Source organism: Cebus imitator, unplaced genomic scaffold (assembly GCF_001604975.1).
Source record: "Cebus imitator isolate Cc_AM_T3 unplaced genomic scaffold, Cebus_imitator-1.0 Scaffold424, whole genome shotgun sequence".
In the NCBI taxonomy this organism is placed as follows: Eukaryota; Metazoa; Chordata; class Mammalia; order Primates; family Cebidae; genus Cebus; species Cebus imitator.
Genome location: NW_016107739.1, coordinates 1,678,267 through 1,685,550, shown reverse-complemented (window position 1 = coordinate 1,685,550; position 7,284 = coordinate 1,678,267). Strand labels below are relative to the sequence as shown.

At 42.3% G+C, this 7,284-nt stretch overlaps 1 protein-coding gene and 1 pseudogene across 2 annotated transcripts in view; one reads left to right on the top strand and one right to left on the bottom strand.

Moving 5' to 3' along the window:
* Positions 1-7,284, bottom strand: part of GAB2 (GRB2 associated binding protein 2) — a 213,722-nt gene that overhangs the window by 176,672 nt on the left and 29,766 nt on the right. The gene's annotated exons all lie outside the window — the stretch shown is intronic.
* LOC108290139 lies at positions 3,908-7,248 on the top strand (annotated as a pseudogene).

The following is a 7,284-nucleotide window of genomic DNA, read 5'->3' as shown; positions in this document are numbered from 1 at the left end:
GCTCACTGCAACCTCTGCCTCCCGGGTTCAAGCGATTCTCCTGCCTCAGTCTCCCAAGTAGCTGAGACTACAGGTGTGCATCACTATGCCCGGCTAATTTTTGTATTTTTACTAGAGACCAAGTTTCATCATATTGGCCAGGCTGGTCTTGAATTCTTGACCTCATGATTTGCCCACCTCGGCCTCCCAAAGTGCTGGGATTATAGGCATGAGCCACCTCGCCCAGCCAATTCTTCAGTTTTCTTATCTTTGAAATGAAAATCTAACTTTAGGTTTGATTTGAGGATTTAATGAGCTAATACATGTAAAGCACTTAAAATGGAATCCAGCTAACCTGTGGTCAAGTAGTATTATCTGTGTCTTGAGAGATGAGTCTCAAAAAAGTAGTGAACTGGCCAAGGGCACACAGCTTATTAACAGCAAAGGCAGAATTAGAACTTAGACTTCCTTACTCCTAGTACAGAACTGTCTTTAGATTTAAGAAATGGCTCTTCCTCCTCCCACCTCCTACCGCCAAATACTGATAGATTAGTGAGCAAGTTTCTTCCTTTATTTCCCTATAAACCTGTTTCTTCCTCTTCCTCTTTTCCCTATATTAGATGTCCTAAACATGTTACTAAAAACTAAAAGATAAAGAGATAAAAAGTGTTCCATGTTTGAGCACATTTGACCCTGTTTAACCCTGTGTTAAACCAGTTAAATGAGTTTATTATTTCAGAGCTTCCAGTGTAGCTATGTACATAGTCATCATGAAAAAGAAATGTAGTATGGAGTATTTCTCAAATTATTTAATTAGGGAACCAGAGGTAGTTGTGTCACACGTGTGAGGTTAGGCCATTAAAACCTACACACTTCGCAGTTCCCTGCTGCTTAAAGAACAAGAGCTCTAACTCCTTCACATAGCACACTAGAGTCTTCATACCCTGGTGCTAATCCCACCACTTCTCTATGGATCAGCTCCATTCTGATCATTCCAGTATGTCAGGAACAAGTTTCACAAGCTTTTCCCTCTGGCTGAAATACCTTTGTTCTCTTCTTGTCCAAATTTTACTGATCCCTTGAGACCTGGTTGATGAAACCAGGCCCTGAAGCCTTCTCTGATTATTCCCAATTAGCTGTACCCTCCTCTGTGCTCTCATGGCGCTTGGTTTATGTGGGAATTGCAGCATGTCAGTGGCTCTCAGTTACCATCGATTGATTGATTTCCTTCGACACCTGGCTCCTGAAGGCCAAGCACGGTATCATTTACATCCCCTGTGAGAGGCATCCTGTAGGCACTCAGTAAAAGCCTACATTTCCTTGTCCCTCTTATGCTGGGACAATACTCTAAAACAAGGCTTTCCTGGATTCTCAAAGACCTGAGTTATGCTTTTTTTCCTGGTGTAAATAACAATAGGGATACTTACACTTTTATGCCTAATAGACCTTTTAAGAACAGCAGTTATGTAAGTCGCTGTGTATTGCAGCCCCATACAAGCCACCACACTTGGAAGGCAATGCATTCCTTCCTTTTCAGTCAATTGTAACCATGAGACCCTTTAGACTTAGCCACAATAAACCCTATTTTTCTAAATGTTCAAAAGACTGTCAAATATTGCTCCTCCAATTTTAATAAAGTCCCTGCAGATTTGGGAGCAGAAAGCATGTACGTTGTTACTAAAACAAGGAACTCCATTAAAAATCAACAGTATGAGATCAAAACTAGAGGTTATGAGCCAGGATTAGTTTACTCATGGTGAAGGTTTCTGGCCTCTCAGATTCCCTATGCTAACGTTTTTTTAGAAAACACATTTAGTGTATCCTTTGTCTGACTTGGAAAACAATCTTCAAGCCGGGCACGGTGGCTCATGCCTGTAATCCCCGCACTTTGGGAGGCAGAGGTGGGTGGATCACCTGAGGTCAGGAGTTTGAGACCAGCCTGACCAACATGGTGAAACTCTGTCTCTACTAAAAATACAAAATTAGCTAGGTGTGGTGTCATATGCCTATAATCCCACCTACTCAGGAGGCTGAGGCAGGAGAATCACTTGAACCCAGGAGGCAGAGGTTACAGTGAGCTGAGATTGCATCATTGCACTCCAGCCTAGGCAACAAGAGCAAAGAGCAAAATTCCATCTCAAAAAAAAAGAAAAATCTTCCAGAGAAGCCTGTAAGTCATGCCTGGCAAGTAGGGAATACTACCATTTCCAGGAAAAGTAGGCATAAGATTAAAAAATTCATTAATTCAAACACTAAAACACAGGAACAGCATAGCTACAACGTCTTTTTCTTTACATTTTTTTTTTAAGAAGTGGGGTCTCAGCAGGGTGTGGTGGCTCATGTGTACAATCCTAAGACTTTGAGAGGCAAAGGCAGGCAAATCACTTAAGCCCAGGAATTCGAGACCAGGCAACATGGCAAACCCTGTCTCTACTAAAAAAAAAAAATATATATATATATAAAAATTAGCCAGGCTTGGTGGTGTGTTCCTATAATGCAGGCTACTTGGGAGGCTGAGGTGGAAGGATGGCTTCAGCCCAGAAGGCAGAGGTTACAGTGAGCTTAGATTGTGCCACTGCACTCCAGTCTGGATGACAGAGCCAGACCCTGTCTCAATTAATTCAATGAAGGAATGGCCACAGACCTCGATCCAGAAATGGTGTCAGGGTAAGGTTTCCAGGAGGTGGAGGGATTGAATGGGGGAATTGATCTTCTAAGGCCCTTTCCAAGGCTCCCAAAATCCTGGACCTTCACTTGCCAGGCATCGTGTGCTTTCCTGACATCGCTTTCCAGTGGCGCAGGAACAGAGAGCTTCACGGCCCAGAGCAGCAGAGAGGTGTGGCAACAGAGGCACAGTTGAGCAGAGGAAGAGGAATGTGGCCTCCAGGGAAGCCAGAGCTGACTGACATGTCCTTGGGAAAAAGGTCTATTCATTGATTTTGTACCAAACCTGATGCACCCTCATTTGTCAAAGGTGGCACCAGGTGGGTGTCAATGTCACACACAGGAGTAAAACTGTTCCTAGAGCAAATGATAATGAGAGAGCTGAAGGCAGATGCATGCTTGAACTCCCATATGGGGGCTGTGTGGGAGACTAATAGGTCTGTGAAAGAGAACTCCAGTCAGAGTACAAAATACAGCACACAAATAGAGAGTCTTGGTTCTGACCAGTGCTCGCAGGAACTTCTGGAGCTTCCAATATTATGAAGCAACTGGACCGCTTGAGGCTATCAACCAACTTCAGAAAATTTTTTTTTTTTGAGAGGGTGTCTTACTCTGTCACCCAGGCTGGAGTGCAGTGGTGCCATTTTGGCTCACTGCAACCTCTGCCTCCCGGGTTCAAGCGATTCTCCTGCCTCAGCCTCCTGAGTAGCTGGGATGACAGGTGCCTACCACTGCACCTGGCTAATTTTCGTTTTTCAGTAGAGACGGAGTTTCATCATTTTGGCCAGGCTGGTCTTGAACTCCTGACCTCATGATCCAGCCACCTCAACCTCCCAAAGTGCTGGGATTATAGCACATGGGACCACCATGTCCAGCCCCAGCCTCAGAAGTTATACCATCAGTGGCTGAGGCCAGAGAGCCACTTAAAAAATCAGATCTTGGAAATGGTAGTGCTAGAGCAGTTCCTGACCATTCAGCCCAACGAGACCCAGAACTGGGTGCAGAAGCATCATCCACAGCATGTCAAAAAGGCTCTGGTCCTGGTGGAACACTTGCAGAGAGAACCTGGTGAAATAAAGAATGGGGTTGCAGCCCATGAGCTGGGAAAGGAGGCAGTGCTCTTGGGAGGAACAGCAGTGGGCCCCAGGCTTCAAGTGGAAGCCAGCAAAGCCCCAACCAATGGGTCTGTTCCAAAAAGAATACTGAAATACATACCAGGTACTACAAGAACAGCTGGGCTGGAATACTCTCAAACAAACCCTGTATATGAAACAGCCTGTATATGAAAGAGCTATGCATGTCCAACACATTTTAGCCCTTTCTGGGCAGAAAAGCACCAAAGACTGGAAGACAGCATCTGAGCTCATCTGGCCTGAGTCCCATAGTTGCTTGACATTTGAAGATGTAGCTGTGTACTTTTCTGAGGAAGAATGGCAATTATCGGATCCTCCTAAGAAGACTCTACAATGATGTAATGCAGGATATATCTATGAGACTGTCATCTCTCTAGGGTTAAAGCTAAAAAATGACCCTGGAAATGATTATCCTGTATCTGTTTCTGCATCTGAAATACAAACACCGGGATGCAAAGTATCAAAAAAGACCAGAGTGAAAATTGCCCAGAAAACAATGGGCAGGGAAAATCATGGTGATACACACAGGGTACAACAATAGCATCAAGCTTTTCCAAAGAAGAAAGAAACTTACAACTTGTAAGTAACAGCTTCCAAAACTTATGGATCTTCATGGAAAAGGCCACACAGGAGAGAAACCTTTTAAGTGTCAGGACTGTGGGAAAAGCTTCAGAGTTAGCTCTGATCTTATTAAGCACCAGAGAATTCACACTGAAGAGAAACCCTAAAAACGTCAACAATGTGACAGGAGGTTTAGATGGAGTTCAGATCTTAATAGGCACTTCATGACACATCAAGGAATAAACCCATACAGATGCTCATGGTGTAGGAAAAGCTTCAGTCATGACACGAATCTACACACACACCAAAGAATTCATACAGGAGAGAAGCCCTTTAAATATGATTGTGGAAAAGATTCATTCACAAATCCCACCTCATTAAAAACCAGAGAACTCACACAGGTAAGCAGCCTTATACTTGTAGCATACACAGGAGAAACTTTAGTAGGCAGTTGACCCCTCTTAGGCACTAGAAACTCCACAGAAGATGGGAAGCATGTCCAATGTCTCTAAACTGAGGAAAGTTAACCATATGGAGCTTGACCTTAGAAGTGATAAAAGAATACAAAATTACAAGGCACCCAATGATAGGAATCTGTCATCAATAGAACATTTGGGAGGGGTACATGTTATAGTTCACAAAAAGGAATCTAACCTGTCTTATTCAGCGTACATCTTCAGTGCCTAGCACAAGACTGATACATAATGAGTATTTTATAAATAAAAAAATGAAAATGTAGCTATATCTTTGCCTATCTATTTATATGTATATATCCCGTTATTCAAAACTTCCCAACCCCAGTCATCTAATTCTTCAGGTATCAGGTGCTTGACAGATATATGATAGTCAAGACTCTTAGTCTCATTCTTTATTCTTTGTTAGGAGAGATGGAAAATAAGAGTACCTGGGCCCTCTCAAGGGAGTTCAGAGAGAATTACTTAGTTGGGAACAGTTTCAATAGCTATCATTCTATCTATGTGAACAACCAAGAGCAGGACTCAGGGAACTTTACTCTGTAACAGAAAGAGAATTCAGCGTTTGCCCTGGGAGAAGTACCCAATTCTAGTTGCTTCTTTCCTGAGTACCCACTATCACAATGACTTCTGTCAAGAAGTTAGAAGTAGCAAAGGAAGGTCTGACTACAAGGATGTACCTAGGGACTTTGTGAGCACTTGATATCTCTCCTCTTGCTGACTTTGTCAACACAGACATATAAAATGAAATGATGAGGGATGAAATGATGAGGGAGGCAGTCTTGGCTCTCACCCAGGTATCTGTTTCTTTGTATAAAGCACATATAAGTGGTGTGGTCTTTTTCTGACTTTCATTATGGGCACTGGATGGAGGCTCTCAAACTGGTGCCATACTGCTGCAGAGCCTAAAGGGAAGCCTGTCTTTATGGCGATCAGCCACAACCCTATATGCCTGAATACTCTGCAAGAAGGCCTGGAGGTTTCGCGAAACTGATTTATTGAGAATGGCAAGGAGAGCCCAGAGATCTCTTAGCTTTGGTGTACAGCTAATATCAGGAGGGAACATCCTGAAGTACCAGAGCAAAGTAAGTCATATGGCTTAGAGTAATGACCCCAGTTAAAGCCAGGCCAGATGAAATTGTTTACTGATGTTATTGGTTTTCCTCTCTTCCCTACTGGCCGCAGTGATTATCTCTTACGAAAAGATAATGTGATATCAAAGGAATTTGGAAAGCATGGGTTTACATCTATGTCAGATCCTGGTTTATAAATGTTGGCCAAGATTTCTATGTATTTATTATTTCATAAAATTATACTTTTAAATGAAAATGACATGCTTCATGTTAGATTTAGACATTAAACAGAACTTTGTTACAAAAATAAATAAATAAATGAACAAACGAATGAATTGAATGAATGAATGAGGTGGGGGTCTCACTTTGTCACCCAGGCTGGAGTGCAGTGGCTAGATCATAGCTCACTGCAGCCTAGAACTGCTGGGCTTAAGCAGTCCTCCTACTTTAGATTCTGTGTGAGCCACTGCAAGGATTATCTTTTTTCTTTTCTTTAAAAAAAAAAACAAACAAAAAAAAACAACTCTTCTTTCCCTCACACCATATGACCTCTGAGGCTCCAACTACTCCTTATCTGGCATGCTTCCCATATGATCCCTTAGGCTGTCATCTTCTCTAGATGTACTAGCATCAGTCAAGGTTTTCAGATACACTTTCTGAAATATGCATTTCTAAAGTCTAGGATACAATATTCTTGCTCTTCACTGCTAACAAACTAAACTGACCATCACGTTATCAAGTTCTCATCAAGTATGTATCACCAAAATCCTTACCACTTGGTCAGAATTAAGTCCACAGTTACAGTGGTCTCTCAGTGGGTTGAGAAAGCAAAGTTGTTAACATAACAGAAAAGATTATGTAGAATTGCTTAATCGTTACATAACCGAATAGTTGAAATCTGCCATTACTCTCATATCCTGCTACTGACAGACTGTACACAGTTAGCAGGAAAAATCCACAAATAAATGGCAGAAGAGAATCACAATAAAATAAGGAGCTTTACTCACAATCTGCCAACTACCCCATGTAGAAAAAACGAGGCTCAGAGAGATTAGATTACTTATCCAAAGCTATATTCTTATTAAATAGTTGAGTCAGGATTCAAACTGAGTTCATTTTATATAGAGACACCAACTAGGTACTAGAGTAGGACTGCCTGGAGTCAAAATTTGGTTAATTTTAAGGGAGACAGCTTTTGCAATTTTCCTAAATGTCCCATTCCTTAGTTTCTTATCCACAAAAATGGAGAAAATAAAAGCGAAGATTAACTAATACATAAGAAATGCACAGAACAGGCCGGGCGCGGTGGCTCAAGCCTGTAATCCCAGCACTTTGGGAGGCCGAGGCGGGTGGATCACGAGGTCAACAGACCGAGACCATCCTGGTCAACATGGTGAAACC